The sequence below is a fragment of the Pan paniscus genome, chromosome X (assembly GCF_029289425.2).
Source record: "Pan paniscus chromosome X, NHGRI_mPanPan1-v2.0_pri, whole genome shotgun sequence".
Lineage (NCBI taxonomy): Eukaryota > Metazoa > Chordata > Mammalia > Primates > Hominidae > Pan > Pan paniscus.
In genome coordinates this window covers 14,090,858-14,115,236 of record NC_073272.2, presented here as the reverse complement: position 1 = coordinate 14,115,236, position 24,379 = coordinate 14,090,858, and the positions used below count along the sequence as shown (strand labels likewise).

The following is a 24,379-nucleotide window of genomic DNA, read 5'->3' as shown; positions in this document are numbered from 1 at the left end:
TCTAGATTTCATGGCTATTGTTTCCGATTCTGAATTCTGTAGCCTGCATTAGGATACCTGAGGGAGATAGTAACAATGTGGACTCTAGAAAGGTCTGCATCAGAATAAGAGGTGCCATTACATAATTCATCCACCCAAAGCAGTGCCTTTTTCCAATTTTCACTGTCTTAGTTACTTTTTGTCATATGACAAATCATCCCCAAATTTAGTGGCTTAAAACATCAACTATTATCTATCTTTACTAAGCTCACAACTCTGCAGGTTGGCAATTCACTCACACAACTGCAGTCAAATGCTTGGTTAGCTAGGACTTAGTGGTCTAGTGTGGCCTCAGCTGGGATGGCTCTTCTCTCCCATGTGATCTGTCATCTGTCAACTTCCAGCAATCTAGCCCTGGCTTAATCTCATGAGGGCTGCACAATATTCCAAGACAAAGACAACAGATTGAACAACAAATTGAATTTTATAGTTTAGAAATCTTTCACATTAGAATTTTGTTATTGCCTAGTTTTAATTGTTTGGTACATGTAACATTTTAGAAAATTATTACCCAGGGACTTATTTTCTGTAGCTGATCCTATAACTGGCTCATCCCAAGTCAGAGTTGGTAATATGACTGTTCTTTGTGAGGAAGAGAGCTGGCATTTGCTGAGTTTGTTTGAGTAATGATGGCCCTCAAAAATATTTCTTAAGGACTAGGCTCAGAGAAGGCATGTCATCACTGTTCCTGCATTCCATTGGCCAAAGCAAGGCAAATGGCTACCCCAGATTCAAGGGGAAGAGAAGTAGACTCCAACTATTGATGGGAGGAGCCAAAAAGTCACAGTGCAAGAAACATGGACAAAGGCAAAGATGAAGAAATGGGGCCACTTTTGTAAATAATCTATAATCCTCACAAAGGCACAGAGTGTACTAGCAGGAGCACTGAGCTAGATGTAATCGTTTTTTTTTTCTCTCTGACAAATGATGAACTATCTGAATGAAACTGTAAATCAGATCTGCTATGCAGTACTTTCATCTCAGGAGGTAGATTACAGAGCCAGTTCCCTGGCTGACCCAGACTTATTCCCTCTGGCAACTGTTACTATAGTCAATTGAATAAACTACAAATTTGCATACCACAAATTCAGTAAATAACCAAATGGAAAATAAAGTTCAATATTTGAAAAATTAATATTTTAATTGCTGTATAATATAAAGTGACTCTTTTTACAAGAGTAAATGAATTAGGTTTGATCAGATTGGAAATATTTTTGAGGGCCATTATTACTCAAACAAACTCAGCAAATGCCAGCTCTCTTCCAAACAAAGAACAGTCATATTACCAACTCTGACTTGGGATGAGCCAGTTATAGGATCAGCTACAGAAATTAAGTCCCTTGGTAATAATTTTCTAAAATGTTACATGTACCAAACAATTAAAACAAGGCAATAACAAAATTCTAATGTGAAAGATTTCTAAACTATAAACTTCAATTTGTTTCCCAATCTGTAGCATTTTACTTTAGAGGACATTATGGTGAAGATTTCAGTTCAAAATGCCAGACAGACAATACATATTCATGTTTTTCCCATGAGATATTATTTTAAATGACAATAAAGAAGAAAATGGATTGAGAACTGATATGGACAGAGAGAACAGATAGAGGATGTGTCAGCAGCTCAGAGAGGGAGTAATGGGATGATGAAGAGCTGATGGAGCTGCAGGTCCTGGAGAAGTTGTGACTTTGACTTTGTTTCCTAAATTTCTCATTTTGTGACTCAGATGGAAATTAATTTTTTTTGATGCAGGGTCTTACTCTGTCTTTCAGGCTGGAGTGCAGTGGTGCAATCGTAATTCACTGTAGCCTCAAACTCCTGGGCTCAAGGGATCCTCCTGCCTCAGCCTCCTGAGTAGCTACTACAGGCGCACACCACCAAGCCTGGCTAATTTTTAATTTTTTTGTAGAGATGAGGTCTCACTATGTTGCCCAGGCTGGTCTCAAACTCCTGGGCTCAAGAAAACCTTGGCCTCCCAAAGCACTGAGATTAAAGGTGTGAGCCACTGCATCCAGCAAAAATTAATATTATTATGCCTCACTGAAAGAACAGAGGGAATGCTTGAGGCTGGTCGCCCATGTCCTGGGCCTGTAGCTGCCCTGACAACACCTGAGAGGCACAGATTTCTCAGCACCCCTAGGACTTGGTGGCTCTCAGCCAGGGGCAGTTTTATCCCCCTGTGTACATTTGGCAATATGTGGAGACATGTGTGGCCATCACAACTGGGGGTGGGGGATTCTATCGGCATTGAATGAGGAGAAGCCAGAAATCCTGTTACATACCTTACAATGCACAGGACTGCACCTAACAACAAAGAATTATCTAGCCCCAAATGCCAATAATGCTGAGGCCAAGAAACTCTGTTGTGGTCCAACTCCTCAGTGGCCCATCATTGAGTCTCTCTGCACAGTCCAGGAAGCTTAAATATCACCAGAGGGATCTAAAATAGATGGGGCAGTTGATCTGATTTGAAGAATGTCAACAAGCTTGAGACTTAAAAATGCCAAATACAAAACTGAGTAGCATTAGCATGGATAAAAAAATAGAAGGAATACTTACACACCTGTATATTAAATAACTTATCCCACCCATTCCCTCATGTAGAAGTGCCCATAGCCAGTAATTTCCAGGGCAAGAAATGAGGAGATTCTCCTCTAAAGAAATGAAACAGACCATCTGAGAAGACCTAGAGTAGGAAGTGAAAATTATTGGTGGGCCAGATAAAGGTCTCCATATTCCAGCATTTAGAAGTCCACAGTGAAACAGCGTGCTCTTCACCTGCTAAACCTAGTCTTAAGCCCCAGTCAACATACTTATTCATTTCACAGATCTTCCTAGGAGTAACCCGTTACTTCACCTTGAAGAGTAGTTTAGGGCAATGATCCTCTAACTTTAAGGCTCATATGAATCTCCTGGGAATCCTGTTAAAATGTAGATTCTACTTCAGTATGTCTGAGGTGGGGCCTGAGGGTCTGCATTTGAGAGCTTCAGGGAATGCTGATATTTCTAGCACATAGATTATTCTTTGAATAACAAAGGTTTGAAGGGGTTGGCAAGTTACTGGTGAGCCAAATCCAGCCTGATCCTGTTTTTATAAATAAAGTTTTATTGGCACACAGCCACACTCATTTGTTTCCATATTGTCCTTGGCTGCTTTCATGCTATACGGCAGAGTTCAGTCATTGTGACAGAGACAGTATATCCTGAAAATGCAATAACTTCAAGTGCCCAATTTCAGTGCAGTAATGCCAAACTTTCAGTCTTAAAGACTACTTTCCATGAATACAACAAACACCAAATAATTTGAATAATGCAGTTGGATTACATTTTCTGTGAAAGGCCAGATGGCAAATTTTTTTGGCTTTCTGTGCCACAGGCTTGTCAGCATTCCCTTCAATGTTAAAACTGCCTCAAAGTGAAATTGAGTTATTCAGCTTAGATACATTCCAATCCCAAAGAGTTGGAAAATTTAGACTCTACGTTTTCAGTATTCATTCAACATTACTTTTTAAAAGATGTATTACACATGAGTCTAATACAAAAAAATTAAAAATAGTATAGGAAAGTTTCATATATTATTGTATAACAAATAATATTTTTCAAGAATAAAGGAAAACAGGTTGGGTTCATTTAAAATACTTTCCTCTTTGGCACATTTTAATTTGTATTTTGGGTGAGGGAAACATCACAGAAATAAAAATAAACCCAATGGAGATTACATTAAGAGTTTATAGCTTTGACAAAGCATCAAACAAAATTGTTTTTTGTCTTCACAGAATTTTATTGAATTGGTAGAACTGTTCTTGTCACACAGATATTAAAAGACCATGAAATACCAGCTTTTGCTCAGTAGAAGTCTATTATACATTTTTAAAAATCCACACCCATTATCTTACCTAATTAGAAAATATATTAGTAATAGTAATTACTTCCTAAATATATTGACTAAAGAAAAGGTAATTCATTTGGATGTATCAACATACATATTTATGAATGTAGTTTCATGTCAATGAAAATCTAAGTGAAAGAATCTAGGCACTTGATATTTGAGAACATAAGGCATGAAATTTGTTATAGATAAGCCAAAATAACAAGAAAATCAGAAAAAATTATCTGTAGCATGTTTATTTTCAAATTGCACTTCAGTTGACTGGCAGAAACTGTCCATAATGCATTAAAATAATGTTAAAAATTTTGTTATCCTTGAAAACAATTAATAAACAAGCCAAATGTGTCAATTTGTCAAGCTCAAGAAATGCCTTTTGATATTGTAAAGCCCACAAAGAAGGGCAGAAGCTATGGTTTGAACAAAGAATTAGGTAAAGAACTAACTATTACATGATAATTTACTGGTCATGGACAGACTTCAGTGATTTGATTAATTTTAGTCATAATCTACTGACAATAAGAGCATATTTTAGAGTGCGTGTTGGCAAATGATGTTATGACTAAATTCAGTTCCTTGGAAAAAGGTTACATAACCTGAACTACACATCATTATCAAGCTAAAAAGATGAAGTTAGCTAGACTGGAGTTGCAGCCTAGGTTCAATACTTAAAAGATAGTGTTTGTTCCCTCTTTCTGTCTGCGATGGAGTAAAGAAGATAGGGTTTCATCAGAGAGACCTTGGAGAGGGAAAGAAGTACAGTGCTTTATTTCAAAGCCATGGCACACAGATTCTTATGTCTTCCTTATATTTGTTGACACAACCTCCTCATGGTGGTTTATACACTCATCAGTCATTTCATCCTCTCAAGAGGTGAGATGGTGTAAGCCACACCAGGATTCAAACACAGCATCCTCCTCTTACTTATAGCAACCGATCCTGCTCTAACCCAAAGGCTCAGACCTGCTCTAAGAGGGATTATACTCAGATTTATACACATAGGATTCATGTAAACCCAACCCAACACTCAGGGACTCCAGTTGCCCTCTTTGCTAGAAAGGCCTTAGCTTGACTTCCATTTGGTCCCAGAGACCCAGTCCCCTCACCTTAGACACCCAAAGCAGAGTCAGGTGGGCTCTCTCCCTGAGCATATCTTTAAAAAATGGCTCCTCTATAGAGGTAACTAAGAGTTCAACAAAAAGAGGAAGCAGTAGGCAAACAACATGTTGGGCCTGGTTGAGAAGTGGTTAAGGAGGTGACCCCAGTAAAGAGCAGTTTCTTCATCCTGAGGCTGGCTCCCTAGTGCCACAGCCTGGCTGCTCCATCCTTTGTGAGGGGACTTGAGCCTGGTTCTTTATGCCAAAGACCTCATCTTAGTAACCATCCTGGCACCATATGCCACTAAAGGCTGAGGCTTCACTCCTGCTGGTTTAACCAATCAGGCATGCTGCTATGAAGAGCCCAAAAGCCTTGTCAGATCCTGGATTCCCTCTGTTCACAGGGTATTCTTCCAGCCCCATTACGTCTGATTGTCAATGTCTGACTCTGATGGCTTGATCACACTTGTCTGGTATAGTTGGCCAGTGAAACAACTCTATTTGCTTCCAGAGCCCAAGGCTACTTATATCTTCTCTCAATTACCCCACCCAGAATGGGGGCATCCAATTCTAGGTGGTATTCCACTTTCCCCAGGCTGCCCCAACCTTGCTACCATAACTAGGCCTTTGAAGGTAAAATAGTGACTGTGACCCATACTCAGAAATAAATATCACACAGCAATACACTTCACACATGCACATATAAAACGTTCATAGCATAGTTCATCAAACTTTAGATACTATTGATTGTGAGACCCATCTTGACTTTAGAAGAGATGTCAACATGGGAAAAATGTCAATATTAATTAACATAAATTCTAATTAATTATATAATATATAACTAATGTTAATTAATAAAAGTTAATATTGAAATTTGATAATAAATGAAAGTTTCATGAAACAATATTTATATAAGGCATTCCACTACATAAAAGGCACTGATATCTTCTGTCTTATTCTATCTCATTATTTAAAAATGAAATGCTACGTATGACCAGCAAAATTGACTGACTTACCCACTACATGGTTTGGAGCTGTAATTTGAAAATACAGGTCACTCATGCCTTACAGAGCAGCACAGGTTTCCCATCACTCTTCTGATGAACTCCCAACTCAAACTACGACCTACAAGGCCCTGAATGACCTGGCTCCTGTACCCTCCCAAATTTGCCCCAGCTACCTTTCTGCTTGCCCATGCAGCTCCTGCCATGCTGCTCTTCTTGACATCCCTTGAACACACCAAGCACATCATCCACCTCATGTTGTTGCCTCTGGAAACACCCTTTCCCAGTTCTTCCTAGGACCAGTTGCCCCTCTCCATATATCCACTCTGGGGTCAGCTTCTCATTCCCCTGGCATCCTTCAATTACCTTGTATCACATCACTTATTTCCTTGTTGGGAGATAATTCAGATGTTTCTGCATGTTCTCTGGGTGAAGAGTACTGATAGCTTTGTACAAGGATGTTTCAATAGCAAATGGCCTTGGAAGCTAGAGATAGTATAGTCCTGGGTCACAGATTTGTTTCCTGACCAGGATAGAGAAGGCAGAGATTCCTCCCTTTTCATTCTCCCTCCAATCCCCAGAGAAGATCTGCTTATATTCCAAGTTAATAATGAGATCTCTCTCTGGAGGGGAAGATGGGCAAGTTTGCTAGCAGACCCCATATACAACTGGGAGTTTTCTCAACTCAGTGTTTCTCAGCTCTGACACAAACCCACTGACTGCACAGCATCTACCCAGGCCCCCTTCCACATCACCCTGCAGAACTTAGGGGGCAAAGGGAACTGATGTGAACGTGCTGTGCCTTGAGTAACAGATGGTGTCAATCCATCTGAGTTCACAGTTTCCTCACTGATTGAATTTATACAAGTGTGAAGAGTGAGCCCAGCAGATATGCTGCTTCCTAAGGTCTGTCTGATGCTTCTTTATAGCATTAACCACACCTGGACTTACTTAGTTGGTTCCTGCTTGTCACTAAACTCCCCCAACTTGTAAGCTTCATGAGGACAGAGATCAGGTAATGATAAAATCTTAATTAACATAAATGTACAGACACTCTTAGACTTACAATGAGGTTAGATCCCAATAAACGCATTGTAAGTTGTAAATATCTTAAGTCGAAAATGCATTCGGTACATCTAACCTACTGAACGTCATAGCTTAGCTTAGCCTACTTTAAATGTGCTCACAACACTTACATTAGCCTACAGTTGGGCAACACCATCTAACATAAAGCCTATTTTATAGAAAGGTGTTGAATATCTCATGTAATTTATTGAATATTGTACTGAAAGTAAAAAATAAAATGATTGTGTGGGTAATTGAATGCATATCACTTTCCCACCACAGTAAAGTCAAAAAATCCTAAGTCAAAATATCATAAGTTGGGGACCATCTGTATACGTCTACCCACTAGGTTTATAATTTATAAATGAGACAATCCACTTCTTTATCAGGTATGACTCTGCTATGAAAACTCTTAGCCACCTAATAAGTGAGCAAAAGGTATAATTTTACAAAAATTTGTTCTCCAGGACATACATTGCTGGATACATTTGTTATCTCAAGCCAAGTCTCCTTATATTTAAAGTGTCAAAACAATAAACTCAATTAGCTGAAATTTTTGATGAGTAGATCTGGCTTAGCCATGATTATGGAATATTTTCTACAATTTAAAAAATGTATTCTGCTGCCTTAGAAAGTATACAGAGAAAAGTGAATCTTGTTTGATAATTGAGTCTAGCTTTGCCTTGGGGTCAGTGTCATGAATATTAAATCTGATTACACTGTACAGGACAAAGTTTCTCTGTTGGTACTTAGGCTGCAAATTAAAAATTTTAATAAACTCCTAATAAGGATTTTTTTTTTCAGTTTTTAGTTATTCTTTCCAGGTACAGTTGATTAAGTTGGGAACATTTCTGTTTTCCTTGTCTTCTGGCTAGTCACATTTTACAGTATCGCTTTTAAAAGACTTCTGAATTAAATAAACAACATAACCACATGCTAAACCATGCCATTAAGAAAGCATATGCTGATTATCACCTGCCCCTTTAGAACACTGGTGAAATGAACTCCTAACTGTTCTATGGATGATGCTACCTACCTGGAGTCCCAGTTTAATTTTAAAAAGCAAAATGTCTGTTTCTCAATGGATCTATTTGTGTTTACACCATTTCAAGCAAAATATAATAATAAAGTTTGCAGAAGTTTTCCTCAAGCAAGGAGCAGCGATTCGGTCATGTGTTTTACAATAAGCATCTGCTGGGGGTGCTTTGCATTCAGGATGTACACTGCTGGGGTTTAGAGACTTGCGTTTTTACTCTCCTGCACCAGAGGGAAATATTAGATAGGAGAGCTCAGCCTTGGGAGTTCCAGTTTTCAATTGCCCCTACCTTGCTGCGTGGCCTTGAAGAAGTCCCCTGTCCTCTTTTTGCCTCATTTCCCTCATTTGTAAAATAAGAACAGTACCTGGCAGTGTAAATTAACTAATCAATCATTTTAAATGGCTGAGATAAAAGTGCTTTAGACTCAAAAGTCATTTTATAGGATGTAAACTGCTATCTTCCAAATACTCCATATGTGCTGACTCTATTAAGCTAAAAAAACACCAGTGGTTTCACAGCAAATTATACTAAATGCTTTATAAATGCTGATAAAGTTTCTCTAAACAGTGTTTACAATGACAGCCATGCACAGAGCTGCAAAGTAACATGATGTGGCAGGTTTTCAGAAATAGGATTATTACTGAAATAATCCTTAGTTCCTAAACCATGCAGAAAAAGAAATCGACCATGGCCATACTTCCAGAACTTCAGATCATCTTCCATTGACATTTGAATGGAAGATAACTAAGAGAAACATTGCCAATAGATTTTTATTGTTCAGTGATAAAAATAGGCACCAGAGAGCCAAGGAAAGCACTGAAACCATAGACAACAGAAGCCCTTGGGTTTTACATTCATCTAAGTCTGGAGACTCAATGCATTTTACAGTGGTAGTCTCATTTCTTGCTACATTCCTGAGGAAGTTTAAAGAAACTTAAGGTTTGAAGATGGGCTGCTATTCCCAAGCCTGTCCTCTTTCCACTAAGTCTGGGGACAGCCTGCCTCAAGCATTATGTCACTGGAACTTGCAGGTAAGAATGATACTCGCGATGCTACTTGGGGGCAGATCCAGCCTGTGGGGAGAAACTATCTTCCCTTACCGGAGTGTGTAGCAACATAAGGCAATGGTTCTCAAAGTTGGCTACACATGGGAACCACCTGGGTCGTTTTTAAACATCCTAGTGTCCAGGGCCTCCTCTATACTAATTACATCAGAATCCCTGGGGGTGGGTCCAGGCATTAGGACTTTCTAAAACTTTCCAGATAATTGCAAAATGCAGCTGCGTATGAGAACAAGTACTATAATGCATTCTGAAAAATATTGCCCGCATGCAAGACAGGGAAGAACAACTCTTTTCCACAGTGGCATTACTAATCTAGACCAAGGGTTGGCAGTCTTTATCTATAAAGGCTCAGGCAGTAAATACTTTCAGCTTTTCAGGCCATCGGGTCTCTGTGGCAACTATTCAACTCTGTCTTTGCAGCCTGAAAGCAGCCATAGACAATGTGTCAATGAAGGGACAAGGGACACAGTTTAGGCTTTGGGGAAACTTACATCAATATTTGGAAAGCTAACTGAACAGAATTGTGTTCTCATCCCGAACAACTCTGATTTTTCCAAAAAAGACAATCAAAAGTGACAAAAAACTTATACCTTTGAAATTGTCGTCATTTCATCTAAAAATTCCCGGTGCTTTCCCCTATGTTTTTTTTTAATTATTTTTTCTTTTTAATTTTTATGGATACATAAAGCTGTGCATTTATAATGATCGAATCTGGGTAATTAAAATATTTTTTGCCTGCAACATTTATCATTTCTCTGTGTTGGGAACATTCCAAATCTTTTCTTTTAGCTATTTGCAAATATACAATAAATTATTGTTAACTATAGACACCCTATTGCACTGCCAAACACTGGAACTTATTCATTCTACCTAACTGTATTTTTGTATCCACTAACTAACTCGTCTTCATCTCCATCTCCTACCCTTCCCAGCCTCTGGTAACCACCATTCTACTCTCTACCTCCATGAGGTCAATTTTCTTAGCTTCCACATATGTTTTGTTTGTTTGCTTGTTTGTTTGTTTTGAGACAGAGTCTTGCTCTGTCACCCAGGCTGGAGTGTAGTAGAAGGATCATGGCTTACTGTAGCCTTGACTTCCCGAGTGAAGCAATCCTCCCATCTCAGCCTCCCAAGTAGCTGGGACCACAGGCATGCACCACCACACTCGGCTAATTTTTCATTTTTTGTAGAGACAGTGTCTCACTGTGTTGCCTAGGCTGGTCTTGAGCTTCTGAATTCAAGCAATTCTCCCATCTTAGCCTCCCAAAGTGCTGGGATTATAGATGTGAGCTGCCTCAGCTGGTCAGCTCCCACATATGAATGAGAAAATGTATTATTTGTCTTTCTGTGTCTAGCTTATTTCACTTAACATAATGTCCTACAATTCCATTTGCATTGCTGCAAATGACAAGATTTCATTCTTTTTATATGGCTGAATAATACTCCGTTGAGTATATATACTATATTTACTTTATCCATTCATCCATTGATGGGCACTTAGGTTGATCCATATCTTGACTATTGTAAGTAGTGCTGCAATAAACATGAGAGTGCAGATATCTCCTTGATATACTGATTTCCTTTCTTTTAAATAAATACCCAGCAGTGGGATTGTTGGATCATATGGTAGTTCTATTTTTATCTTATTGAGGAACCTCCATCCTGTTTTCCACAGTGACCGTACATTCCCACCAACAGCATATTAGTGTTCCCCTTTCTCCACATTCTCTCCAGCATTTGTTATTTTCTGTCTTTTGATAATAGCCATTCTAACTGGGGTGAGATGATATCTCATCGTATTTTTGATTTGCATTTCCTTGATAATAAGTGATGCTGAGCATTTTTTCATATACTTGTTGGCCAGTTGTATGTCTTCTTTTGAGAAATGTCTATTCAGATTTTTATTCAGTTTTTAATCAGATTACTTGGGTTTTTTTTTTTTTTTTTTTTTTTTTTGCTATTTAGTTGTTTGACTTCCTTGTATATTCTAGTTGTTAATCCCTTGCTGGATGAATAATTTGCAAATATTTTCTCCCATTCCGTGGGCTGTCTCTTTACTTTGTTGATTGCTTCCTTTGTTGTGCAGAAGCTTTTTAGCTTGATGTAATCCCATTTGTCAATTTTTATGTTGGCTGTCTGCGCTTTTGAGGCCTTATTCAAAAAATCTTTGCCCAGTCCAATGTTTGGAGGCATTTCCTGAATGTTTTCTTCTAGTAGTTTTATAGTTTTAGGTCTTAAATTTAAGTCTTTAATTCATTTTGATTTGATTTTGTATATGGTGAGAGATAGACAGTCTAGTTTCACTCTTCTGCATATGAATATCCAGTTTCCCCAGGACCATTTATTGAAGAGACTATCCTTTCCTCTACATTCTTATCAGAGCAAAACAGAATAAAGGAAATCTGTTTCTTAATGCTGACAAGACTGCATACATGTCTTTGCCATTTACTTGAAATCCAATTTATGCAGCTGTGAGAGACCTTAAAATTCAAATGGCTTCAGCATTCAGATCTTAAAATGGCAATAGGAAGTTCATTAATTCTGAACTAAACATTTTTCACTGGATATAAATTTTAACGATTTTACTAACACTAAAAATGCTAAATTGTACATGCCATTTTCAATAATGATCACCATAACTGTAAAAGATTTTTGCTTCTAAACCAGAAAGTGTGATCAGTGCATCCTAACTGCTATGTGCCTGGCTTTAAACCAACCTTTGTAATGTAAAAGACAAGAACACCATAGAACTCTGAGCTTTAAAAAAAAAAAAGTAAAACAACTCTGGGTTTTGTTTTGTTTTTTTAATGGTACTCTTTGTAATGCTAAAAGCAAGCACACCTAGTAGTGGATTTACCTGGATACCCTTGTGATGGAATACATTTCAGAAGTGAATGCAAAATAATAAGAAAAGGGAAATGTGAAAAGTATCAACAAAACTGGTCATGTTTGATACAAAATAAATAATATCAGCAAGTTTTCAGTTGAATTTAATAAAAGCTATGATGGTTATATCTTCAAACACACAATGGTTGAGAATATTTTTAATTACCACCTAAGCTGTTGCTTTTTAAAAAATCTGGAAATGGGCTGGGCACGGCAGCTCACACCTGTAATCCCGGCACTCTGGGAGGCCGAGGCGGGTGGATCACCTGAGATCAGGAGTTCAAGACCAGCCTGGCCAACATGGTGAAACCTCGTCTCTACTAAAAAAACACAAAAATTAGCTGTGCGTGGTGGCACGCACCTGTAATCCCAGCTACTCGGGAGGCTGAGGCAGGAGAATAGCTTGAACCCAGGAGGTGGAGTTTGTGGTGAGCTGAGATCGTGCCACTGAACTCCAGCCTGGGCAACAGAACGAGACTGTCTCAAAAAAAAATAAAAATAAAAATCTGGAAATGGACACACATTATAACAATTCACCCAGTTTAGTAAATAACACCTAAGAGGTATCATTTGAGGTCTATGCTTACACTGAATAATATCTTTGTCTCAGGTTAGCCTCTTGGCTAAAGAGAGGGGTTTCTCACCATCAGCATAACTGATATTTTGGGCTAGATAATTCTTTATTATGGGACTGTGCAGTGCAATGTAAGACATTTAGTAGCATGCCTGGCCTTTGCCCACTAGATGCCAGTTCCATAACCCCTACCCCCTGTTGAGAACCACAACCAAAAATGTCTTTAGACATTGCCAAATATTCCCTGAGGGACAGAAATCAACCCCAGTTGAGAACCACTCCTTTAGATTTAGGTCCTCCACAGGCACAAATCTTTGGCCAAATCTTGCATGAGTATCAAGCTCCCATGACAACATTTTGTTTGTTGCTGCATAGTTCTCATTCTCATCTGTTCATTTTGCAGTCTGCTCTGTGCCTTGCTCTAGCCTCTGGTAATGAGGTCATTGATGTGTCTTGCCTACTTTATCCTTGAAAATCTGCATATTTTTTTATCCACGTTTCTCCTTCTTATTCTCAGGCACCTACATACCCGCCAACATCACCAGGGGGCTTTCCCAGGCTGCCTCTGCTCTTTGCTATGTCTCTTCCTGCAAACCCACCAAATTCAATATATGAGATTATATGAGACTGACACAGGAATGTGTCCTTTCATTCACATTTGGACACATACTGCAGTACAAGTGGTCAGTGAATAATTATTACTACACTAATCTCAAGAGAACAAAATGTAAGATTAACCCAATACTATTTTTATGAAAAGAAAAATTTGGAATTTTGAAATGGGGTTTCCAGATTTCTGTTTGAAAGGAAAATGAAATTCATTTTAATAGTCTTTAGCCAAATTTTCTGGCAAGCAAACTCAAAACTTAATCACACAAGACATTAAATAGTATATTAGTCACTCGGCACAAGTTAAATTTATAACTGTTAAATCTAGAAAGCCATAATCAGAGAAACTACCGAATTTCTAAAGTATAAGTAGTAACACCATCTAATAAATATGACATGCAAAATGGTAGCTACAGAAATTGCTGATCCATGGTGTTTACTCAAATGCCTGCACATTAAAGATAAAGCATTTTTTTCTTTCTTTAAGAATGCATTAATTGTGGCACATTTATGTTTCTTTAGGCAACCCAGCAGCTGTGGTTCCAAACATGAGCCTTTGAGAAATACATTTAAATGAATATTTATAAACTTTTCTCTAGCAATTATATTTAGCAACTGTAGCAGATGCCTCCACTTTCACAGTGTTAGCTGTGTCACTAATTAGAGTCCCTCTTTCATCAAGCTGTCCTCTAGTCACTTGTCTCTTAAGTGGACTACTGACACATTCAGGAGGGAGAAAGAGACACAGAGGTCTAACAGGTCTATTACCAAGTTAAAAAAAAGTCATAAAAACATACATAAACCATAAGCACTCAATGTTCATAACCTCAGATTTTCCCAAAGCAACTACAGGCTCATTTGAAATTGAGATTTCTATGTTCTGAGCATCTCAATGGGATATTATCTCAATTACCACTGAATAATTTTTATGCATCCTTTAAAGCCCAGTTGCTCAGTATAGGGTCCACGACCACCAGACCACCTGCACAGAATCCTCAGTCTCACTCCTAAAACCGATTTTGTAAGTCAGTTCCAGCTCTGGGATCTCCAGGTGATTCTTGGGAACCCTAAAGCTTGCAAGCCACAGCTTTCAGACAATTTAGGCCCACTTCCTTCAGGAAGCCCGCTTCATAACTCCAAACTGGCTTGAATGACCATCTTTGTGATTCCAAGTTACCCTGAGTTCTCTTATATCACTGCCCTTATTACCTGTAGTGAAACTGACTCAGTTGTTTCCTCTCTCTTCACTCTGAACGACTTTTTAAAAGTGTCTTAGATTTACACATTTCTCCATGCCTAATTGATAGAAGGTAATCAGTAATTAGTTGATTGAACAAACACTTTCAGTTTTCTGATAATGAGAACTATATAAGCTTTAATGTCTTGTGTTTTGCCCTGAATTCCAGAAATATTCACCAAATTTGAAACCTAGAACAGTTTTAACATCACTTACTGATACAATGTTTATAGACAACTTTTATTCCTTGGTCACAATTTCCATTTTCTAGCTTAACAAATTTACATTACATTACACACATAACATTAAATTTTAGAGAAGTTACATTTTAACTCTTGAAGACTGAGAAATTTTAGAAAAATTCATGGGGGTGGGGCAGTCAGCTCCATTGAGAGGAAAAAAGAGAAATTAAAAATAGTGGAAAGCACAAGTCAGGTACCAGATTCATACAATAAAAATGAAACTATCCATCCCCCAAGAAATTTAAAGAAGTTGGTTATTAAGATGGATGAAATGCATGAAATGGGGAAAAAACCTCACAAAGACTTACCCTTTCAAAGGGTTAGAGTTTTCCAACTTTCTGGATATTTACATTACAAAAAGAAAATGATCTCTAAAACTTTGATCTTGAGCTCCCTCTCAAAATTCAAAGTTTTGGTAGATTTATCCATTTGCTCATTCCTCCTATCTGTTGATTCAGAGCAAGTCCTAACCCCTTGAAAGTTGATTCTTCCACCAGCTTTCCAGATCTCATCTCCTTGAGAGCTAGCCTCATCAATTAGCCACTTTTCCACTGTGACCATCAGCCTTTTCCTTTCTATTCCCCACTTTGCAAAACAGGTAGTGGGCTAGATCTGGCTTGCAGGCCATAGTTTGCCAACACCTACTGCAATCTCCTCAAGGTGCTATCCCATGATTCCATCCCTAAATCTACAAACCCTACATTTTGTCACTACCCCTGACTCCAGAGTCCTGACTTCTACCTACTAATCACTAATGACACAAAGATCACTAATGACTACCAAACTGCCTGCTGCAGTCTTCATCTTCTCAAGTTTGAAACTTGTCCCTCCGTGGCTCCCAGGATGAACTCTAGTGTCTTTCTGATTGTTAATTATTACTTCTCAGTCACTTTTTTGTCCCTTTTTTCTCTACCTCCCTAATGAAATATAAGCACTTTCAGGACCTTGTTTTTCCTCCTTCTTTTGAGACATGGTCTACTGGATGATCTCCCTCATTCTCCATCCATCGCTCCCCCATAGTCTTCCCTGACATCCTCTGCCAAGGCACTGGGCTCCCTCCTTCTGTTCTCTCATTGCAGCATGGGTGCGTACTCAATTATCACTGATGGTTTCTTGACCCCAATATTCTACTCTGTAGTGAGGGCAGGGATGGTGTCAATTTGCAGAGGAATCCCACCATAAGAAAGCACTTGGTCTCTTAAAAGAAGTCATTTATAATTGTAAGTGGTCTGTAATTAAGCTGATAAAATCAAGGACCTTAGGATGCTGTCTTCCAGAAAGAAAAAAGGAATGCATAAACAAGGGCATTCAGTTTCCAGTAATAAGAAGTTTATTTGTGACAGCCTTCTGTGTGAAAACAACTGAACAAGTGGAAACAAATAAACAAAAACATCACCTTAAATCTACAAAGAACAGGAAAGTACAAAAAGTAATGGAGGGCCAGGCGCGGTGGCTCACACCTGTAATCCCAGCACTTTGGGAGGCTGAGGCGGGTGGATCACGAGGTCAGGAGATTGAGACCATCCTGGCTAACATGGTGAAACCCCGTCTCTACTAAAAATACAAAAAAATTAGCTGGGCATGGTGGCAGGTGCCTGTAGTCCCAGCTACTCGGGAGGCTGAGGCAGGAGAATGGCATGAACCCGGGAGGCAGAGCTTGCAGTGAGCCAAAATCGCGCCACTGCACGCCAGCCTGGGCAACAGAGCGAGACTCTATCTCAAAAAAAAAAAAAAAAAAAAAAGTAATGGAGCAGAGTTGAAAAGGAAGCAAATAGGAATTATATAAATAAAAATATAAAAACTAATTAAAAAACCCAATGGACACCTTTAACAGAAAATCAAGCAGAGCTGAAGAAAGAATTATTGAACTGGAAAATGAAGCAGAAGAAATTATCCAGAGTGGAGCACAGAGATGTTGGTAAATACAGAAGAGAGGGTAAAAGATATAGAGACTCCAGTGAGAGTATCTAACCTACATTTACTAAAGAGTATTGAAGAGAGGCAATACTTGAAGACGTAAGATCTGATAATATTTTACTCTGATAAAATACATTATTATACAGCTTCAAGAAGTCCAAATTACCAAAGAACAAAGAGTATAAATGAAAAGAAAACACAAAAATTAGAAATGAAATACATATCTAGAAATGTATATATTTTTAAAGTACCCAGAGTAAAAAAGATATTATCTTGAAAAGAATTATGAGACTTAAAGCAGACTTCTCAGCAACAACGGAAGTTACAAGACAGTGGAATTATACCCTTAATGAGCTAAGAGAAAATAATTGCCAACCTAGAATAATATAATCAACAAAAATACCTTTTAAGAATAAAAAGCAAAATAAATACATTTTTAAGGCAAATTAAAATAGAAATAGTTGACCACCAACAGAGGCACTTGAAATGAAATTCTAAAGCATATATATAAACCAGGTTAAAAAAAAAGAAGAAAGATGCCAGAAGAAATTCTTAAGATGCATGAAGAAAAGAAGTTCAAAGAAAATACAAAATATATTTGGATAACTCCAAACCAACACTGACTGTATCAAGCAAAATTCATCTTATCTTGTGAGACAAATTAAAATACACGATAACAATAACAGCATATACAGTAATTTTATGGAGTTTAAATATTTTTCTTATTCCATGGGAGAAGGATAAAAATATTGATTAACTTTAGATTTTGATAGCTAACAATTCATGTTTGATTTTTTATGGTAACCACTAAAGGGAGAGAAACCTGCCAAGTCAGATAGCCCTGGAAATGGATGGCACTTGAGTGTCACACCCATACCCAGTCATCATTGGCAGTAGATGCACAAGATAGATGGAAGCAGAAAAGTCCCTGCCTTGGCAAGCCCAGCTTTCCTCTGCGCCCTTTCCCCCTGCCCCGCCAAAAAATATAAGACAACAACCAAAAAAATAGACAAGGAACATGGAATCATTGAAAGAAACACAAAGCACAAAATAAGATGGTAGATTTAAATCTATGCATGTGAATATCCATCATTACAAAATAGTAAAATAAAAGCTGAAGTTATAAGATAAAGTCAGATTAAAATTTTTAAAATTCCAACTTTATGCTGTTTGTATGAGACATATAAAATTCAAGGCAACAGAAAGAAAGTTCAAGGATAAATAAAGCATCAAGAAATCTAGAGAGGAACATCCACCTACCAGCAGAAATAGGGTGGAAAATTTAATCATTGATTTTCTTGCCTGCTGAGCAGATAAAGATTTCTGATATTAGGGTACTGCCCTAATTGAAAATAGTTACCCATTATGATCAGCTTCTCAAATTAAGTTAACCTGGCTGCATTGGATTGGGGATAACAAAGCTTCATCAAGAATTGCTCCTTTTTTGCTCCATATGAATACATTCCCTATGAATATGAATGCTATTTTATGCTGGATATACCTCAAGAAAAACTACTGATTTATGACAATGATATTTATTTACTGAAGGCAAGTTGAGAAACTGGGTTGTGGATGGTTTCTGAATTTTATTTTAATGGTTTCTGTCAGGCCTCTGAGCCCAAGCCAAGCCATCGCATCCCCTGTGACTTGCACGTATACGCCCAGATGGCCTGAAGTAACTGAAGAATCACAAAAGAAGTGAATATGCCCTGCCCCACCTTAACTGATGACATTCCACCACAAAAGAAGTGAAAATGGCCGGTCCTTGCCTTAAGTGATGACATTACCTTGTGAAAGTCCTTTTCCTGGCTCATCCTGGCTCAAAAATCTCCCCCACTGAGCACCTTGCGACCCCCACTCCTGCCCACCAGATAACAAACCCCTTTGACTGTAATTTTCCTTTACCTACCCAAATCCTATAAAACGGCCCCACCCCTATCTCCCTTCGCTGACTCTCTTTTCGGACTCAACCCGCCTGCACCCAGGTGATTAAAAGCTTTATTGCTCACACAAAGCCTGTTCGGTGGTCTCTTCACACGGACGTGCATGAAAGTTTCCTTTCATTTTCACTGAGAATAGGCTAGAAGGGCAGTGCTCAGAACACAAATGAGTAGAATCCAATCTGTGGGGACCTGTTAGCTTTGCTCCTGCACAAGCACAGATGTCCTTTGTGATTCAATCAGCAACTCTCACACCAAGGGGATCGGGAAGACTGTGTCAACACAGCAGAGCAAATCTGCAACACCAGGACACAATGCAAGGATGCGCTGCCTGAATGCTGATCCAAGGTATCATATAAGAGGACACCGCGTTTTGTACACTGCAAGTGTACCACAGTAATTTGTTTCCAAAATAGATACTCTCAGATATTAGGCTATAGTATCTGTGTGTTCCATTCCTTAATTCATTGAACAAATATTTACTGTGCACCTATGACTAGGAGTTAGGTATACAATGGTTAGTCAAGAAGATGGCCTGTGCCATCTTCTGCATCACTGTGCAGAAGTCTGCATCACTAAGATGCATCACTGTGTATGCAGCTTAGTAAACGACCAAATGATCAAATCAGCTTATTTTTATATACCAATTTCTCACTTCATAAACAACATGAATTACTATTAAGTACTGCAAACACAAGTTCAAAGATTTTTAAGTAATTTGGTGCCACTCACCTAAGAGGCAAGAAAACAGACCATAAGACTTTTTATTTATTTTTTTTAATCACTATCAGTGGTTTAAATTTTAACCTCTGCACAGTGAAAATGACTAAGTGTCTCTCAGAGACAATTAAATGTAGACAAATTCCACAAAGACAAACAGAACTTGGCTGTGAGCATGCAAGGGCCTCTGGAGCAAGGGTTGGCAAACTATAGCCCCTGGGCAAAATTCCACAGCCACCTGTTTTGGTAAATAAAGGTGTATTGGAACCCAGCCATATTCACTTGTTTATATATTGTCAATGGCATATGTCATGCAATAACAGCAGAGTTGAGTAGCTGCAACAAGGATTATATAGCCCGCAAAGCTTGACATATTTACTCCGTAGTCCTTTCCAGAAAAAGTTTACTCTAGAAGAAATCCGGGGAGGGAATATCTCAGCCATAAGTAAAATATTTCTAGCTTCTACACACAAATGTTGAACTGCCAGGGGAAGAAAAGCCCTTTCAACATTTGGCGCATGCCACGCTGGCTCCCTGGAGTTGGCTGGGCAGTTATTTGGTCAAGATTTTTATTAAAACAAAACATTTATGTTCATATAATTAAGCCATCCCCCATTTTTTTTTCCTTAGCAAATGCCAATATGGCTCCTGGGCCACCTTCCCTGCCTTGGTAAGCCAGGAACAGGGCACTGCTCTGAAGAGTGCACATTGTTCCCAATTGTCTCTGGGACAGCCTGTTGCCTTTCTGTGAAAGCCTGGTCTCTGTCATCCACCCCCCTACAGTGTCTGTTGTGGCACGCTTCATCAGGAAACTCCAAACTGCTGCCAGCACACCCGCTCCTTCAAGAGCTTATTATACCATTCAATTCAAATGCACAAGCCCGGAGCACAGCAGGGAAGAGAAGTCCAAAGTCCACTTCTCCAGAGCCCAGATATACACATAGAAATGAAAAGATAGGCAAGGGAAGTACATCCTCCTGATCTCTCTGTGTGGTCGCAGTAACAGAATCCAAGTAACCTTTGAAAATTAGCTACCAAGCATCAAAATTCTTTGGTCATAATGACCCTGAAAAGACAAAAACAAGCTTCCTAAAACTGCATACTGCAGGATCTTCAGGATATAGGATGGTTTCTATGTAAGCTCTGCAATGACCTTGGTGAGAATGTATTTATTTAACGCTCTCAGAGTGAAGAGTGGATCTGTGTAGAATACAAGGTGGATGTTAATGAGATGCCAGAGGATTGTGAAATGGGAAGTACAGCCCGTGAGTTCTTGTATTTCTGTAGCTGGGAACAAAGGGAGCAGGAGCATGCTGGAATATGCTAGGACTTCACAGCTGAGGTAATTCTGTCAAGGTTGTGATGTCCCTGAAAATCAAATGGTCATTCCAAATATATGGTGCCCAACATACTGTGATCATCCCAGCCCTTTAGTTACCATAGCTACACGCAAACACATACCCACACATCTCTACACTTACCTGCACTTGTCATCTCAGAGCCCTCTCTTACTCCTCTCCCTCCACTGACTCCTCATCCAAACGCTTGCCAAGTCCTCATAACCCTCGGTCTGCCTCATGTGTGCTGTGTGACATTTGTCTCCTGCTTATGCTCATTGGTCCTTAGTGAAGGCCCCTTCCCTTCCACAAGATGATTGCAATAGCTTTCTTTGATTATTTTTACTCCTATTTTTTTATTGCAGGACAATAGACATGCAGCAAAGTGTACTGATCTGAAGTATGCAGTTCGATGAATTTTTATATATGAATACACTCATGTATACAGACTATTTCCAGCACCTCAGAAGGCCCTTTAGGCTTCTTCCCAGTCAATACTCCCCCAAAGGCAACCACTACTATGATGACGAACACTATAGACTAGTTTTGCCTGTTTTTGAACTTCATATATATTGAATTATTTGTGTCGGATTTCTTTTGCTCAACATTGGTCTCTGAGATTCATCCAAGTTGTTACACGGAGCAATGATGCATTCTTTTTCATTGTGCTATACTCATATGATGAAATGCTATGCAACAATGTATTTATGTATTTTACTGCTGATGAATGTTTAAGTTGTTTACAGTTTGGGGCTATGGTGGATAAAGCCTGCAGTGGCCTTTTATTAGTCTCTGACATCTAGTCTCTTCCCTATCATTGTTTCTTCTTGTGCAAGCCACCAAATTATTATCTCCACAGCATAACTCCTGTTATGTGCCTCCACAGCATATACAGTTCCAATGGCTTCTTGCTGGCTTTCTGAGTAAAACTACTCTCCTTGTTCCAACATTCAAGTTTCCACTACTGAGTTTGAGTCATCATCCAGCCTTTATCACCCATCCCTGTCCTCCATATTTGTGTTCATTTAGCCAAATTAGATCTCTCACCACCAGTCCAGCACACCCCACACTTGCTTTCCCACTTGGTGGCCTTTGTTTTTGCCATGGCTTGGGCCCTGAACGCATTCTTCTGAATACATTCTCATTTGGGCCTATGGAAAACATCCACCATCTACACTCATCTAAAAATGCCAGATCCTCCAGGAAGTCTTGAGAAAGCATCATATCTCCCATCTTTGAAGTCCATTGCATTGGAAGATTCTGCCACTATTTCCAGTGGCACAGTAGTGCTAATCCCAGTGACTTCATAATAATTACCTGGAAAACTGAATGGAACAAAGGGTCAACTGCTGTTCTCACTCAAACTTCCAATGTTACTTGTGCCATGTTCTTAAGGACATGCCTTTTTTAGGTTACTGGAATTCCATTTGGGAAGTAAACACTCACTTTCCAAATTGCTTAATCACTTAAGCAGTGGGAGAATCTGGCAAATCACAAGGAAGTAAATTAGCTGGATGAAGTTCAGTTTTTGGTTAATTTTAATAAAACAGTGCTTTAAAAGACATTGAATTTTGTGAGTTTAATAAGAGAAAGAAAATAATTAATAGAAAAGGATCACTGGTTACATTTGGCCTGTGTTCTCATAATGAATATTCACTCTTTGTTCCTTTCCTAAATGCTCGTCACTGCAAGGTCCTGCACTAGGAGCTGCATAGGGTGTAGGTATCAGAGACATGTCAACCTGGCCCTCAAAGATCTCACAGTCTATTGGAGAAAACTGAAAGAAAGATAAGAATTGAATAATTAGTGTAAATACTGCTTTGAGAAACGTAAGGAAAACTTTTTGAGACAAAGAAATGCAATCAGTACAGTACTTCTGATTGTGGAAATAATTTCTGTAAAAATAGCCTCTGTCAATTTAGAAACCATAGTGACACATTATTAGCTAACGTCTACTGGGTCAGTCTTTTGGGGGGTTTTGTTGTTTTTTTTTTTTTGAAGCACAGCATAAGTTTTTAAAATTAATGACCAAAATCTCCTGTGAAAGTATAAAGTGAAGATGTAGCCAAGGTGGTGGTTAGGGTCTTAAGTTTGCATCTAGTCACTCTTGGACTCTCTTGAAATTATCCATGAGACACGGTTGTCAAAGTTTTTTAGAGTAGCCAACCCTGTGCAGGAATTTATATACATTAATCTAAAAACAATTATGGAAGTTGGGCATGGTGACTCAAATCTATAATCCCAGCACTTTGGGAAGCCAAGGTGGGAAGACTGCTTGAGACCAAGAGTTTGAGACCAGACTAGGCAACATAGTGAGACCCTGTCTCTGTAAAAAAAAAAAAAAAAAACTTAGCCAGCTGTGGTGGTACATGCCTGTAGTCCCAGCTACTAAGGAGGCTGAAGAAAGAGGATTGCCTCAGCTCAGTGATTAGAGGCTGCAGAGAGCTCTGATTGTGCTACTGCACTCCAGCCTGGGTGACAAAGTGAGACTCTGTCTGAAAAAAGAAAGGATTATGGAAAGAATTTAATCATGAAATCATTTAAGTGCTTTGCTGCCTAGGACACTTCAGCACATTTATGAAGATTTCCACATTTGACTTTTGGCTGTCACCACCTTTGCCATCTAGGGACAATTTTAGGATTCCCTCTAATGCTTCCCTGGTCAGTATGTCTCTGGAGCCACTTGCCTGTCACCTGAGAATGTGCTTCTCTTCTCTCTGTCAGTGGTGGGGGAAGCTTGAGGGTCATTCATCTTTTCTTACCAGAGCTTTATAGCAGCTTGTAGAAATGTTTCCAATTCGCCTACCTCCCTGCCTGTGGGCACAGGCTAACTCTGTGGAAACCTGGGCAGCAGGATTCCGGGGACTATGTAAATCCTCACCTCTCCCCTGTCCTCTATCTACCTGACCCTTCACTGAAGAGAATTGAATTTAGGTAAGTTAAATGTGCATCTGAGGCTACTTCTCTGCATAAAGTCAAAGAAAAATCCTCATAAGAACTGTTTCCCTATTGAGGAGTTCTATTTAAGTCAGAATGTACAAAGAATTTTTTCTATCAATCATGCTTCCAAATTTCCAGTCTTCACTACCCCTAATCTTGCGGCGGGCTGCAACTAACTGGTAAAATGGCAGAGTAAGATCTGATCTGCAATGTTCATATTTTACAATAGCCACCCTATTAATGAGGTTCTCTATGGCATATTGTTCTACAACAGATTGTATCATGTCTTCATCATGAATGATTCATTTCATAAGACATGCATCAAGTCAAAATTCAAAATCATGCACCAGGCATCTATATTTTATATATGATTGTAAAATAAAAATCTTTCCAGGGTGGATTTTGCCTCACGTGAGTCAATGAGTGACGGGAAGGGCTGCCTTAAATGGCTCCACTGGGCTGAAGCAGGCGAGGAGGCTGCTCTTTCTCTATTGATAAGGAACAGTGACAGGAAATCTACACCTCCTTGTCCCTGGCTTATTTTCTTACTTATAATATCTTGGGACAAAAAGGAGGGTGTGGGTTGTATATTACAGGCTTACTATAAAGCAGTGGTTTTCAACCATGAGTGATTTTGCTCCCAGGGGACATTAGGCAATGTCTGTAGACGTTTTTGACTGTCACAGCTATGGAATGGGGAGGATACTAGCATCTAGTGTGTAGAGGCCAGAGATGCTGCTAAACATCCTGCAATGTACAGGACACACAGTCTCCAGCAAAAAAAA

The 24,379-nt window shown here is 39.0% G+C and overlaps 1 protein-coding gene across 6 annotated transcripts in view; it reads right to left on the bottom strand.

Moving 5' to 3' along the window:
- FRMPD4 (FERM and PDZ domain containing 4) overlaps positions 1–24,379 on the bottom strand; it is a 582,613-nt gene that overhangs the window by 393,701 nt on the left and 164,533 nt on the right. The gene's annotated exons all lie outside the window — the stretch shown is intronic.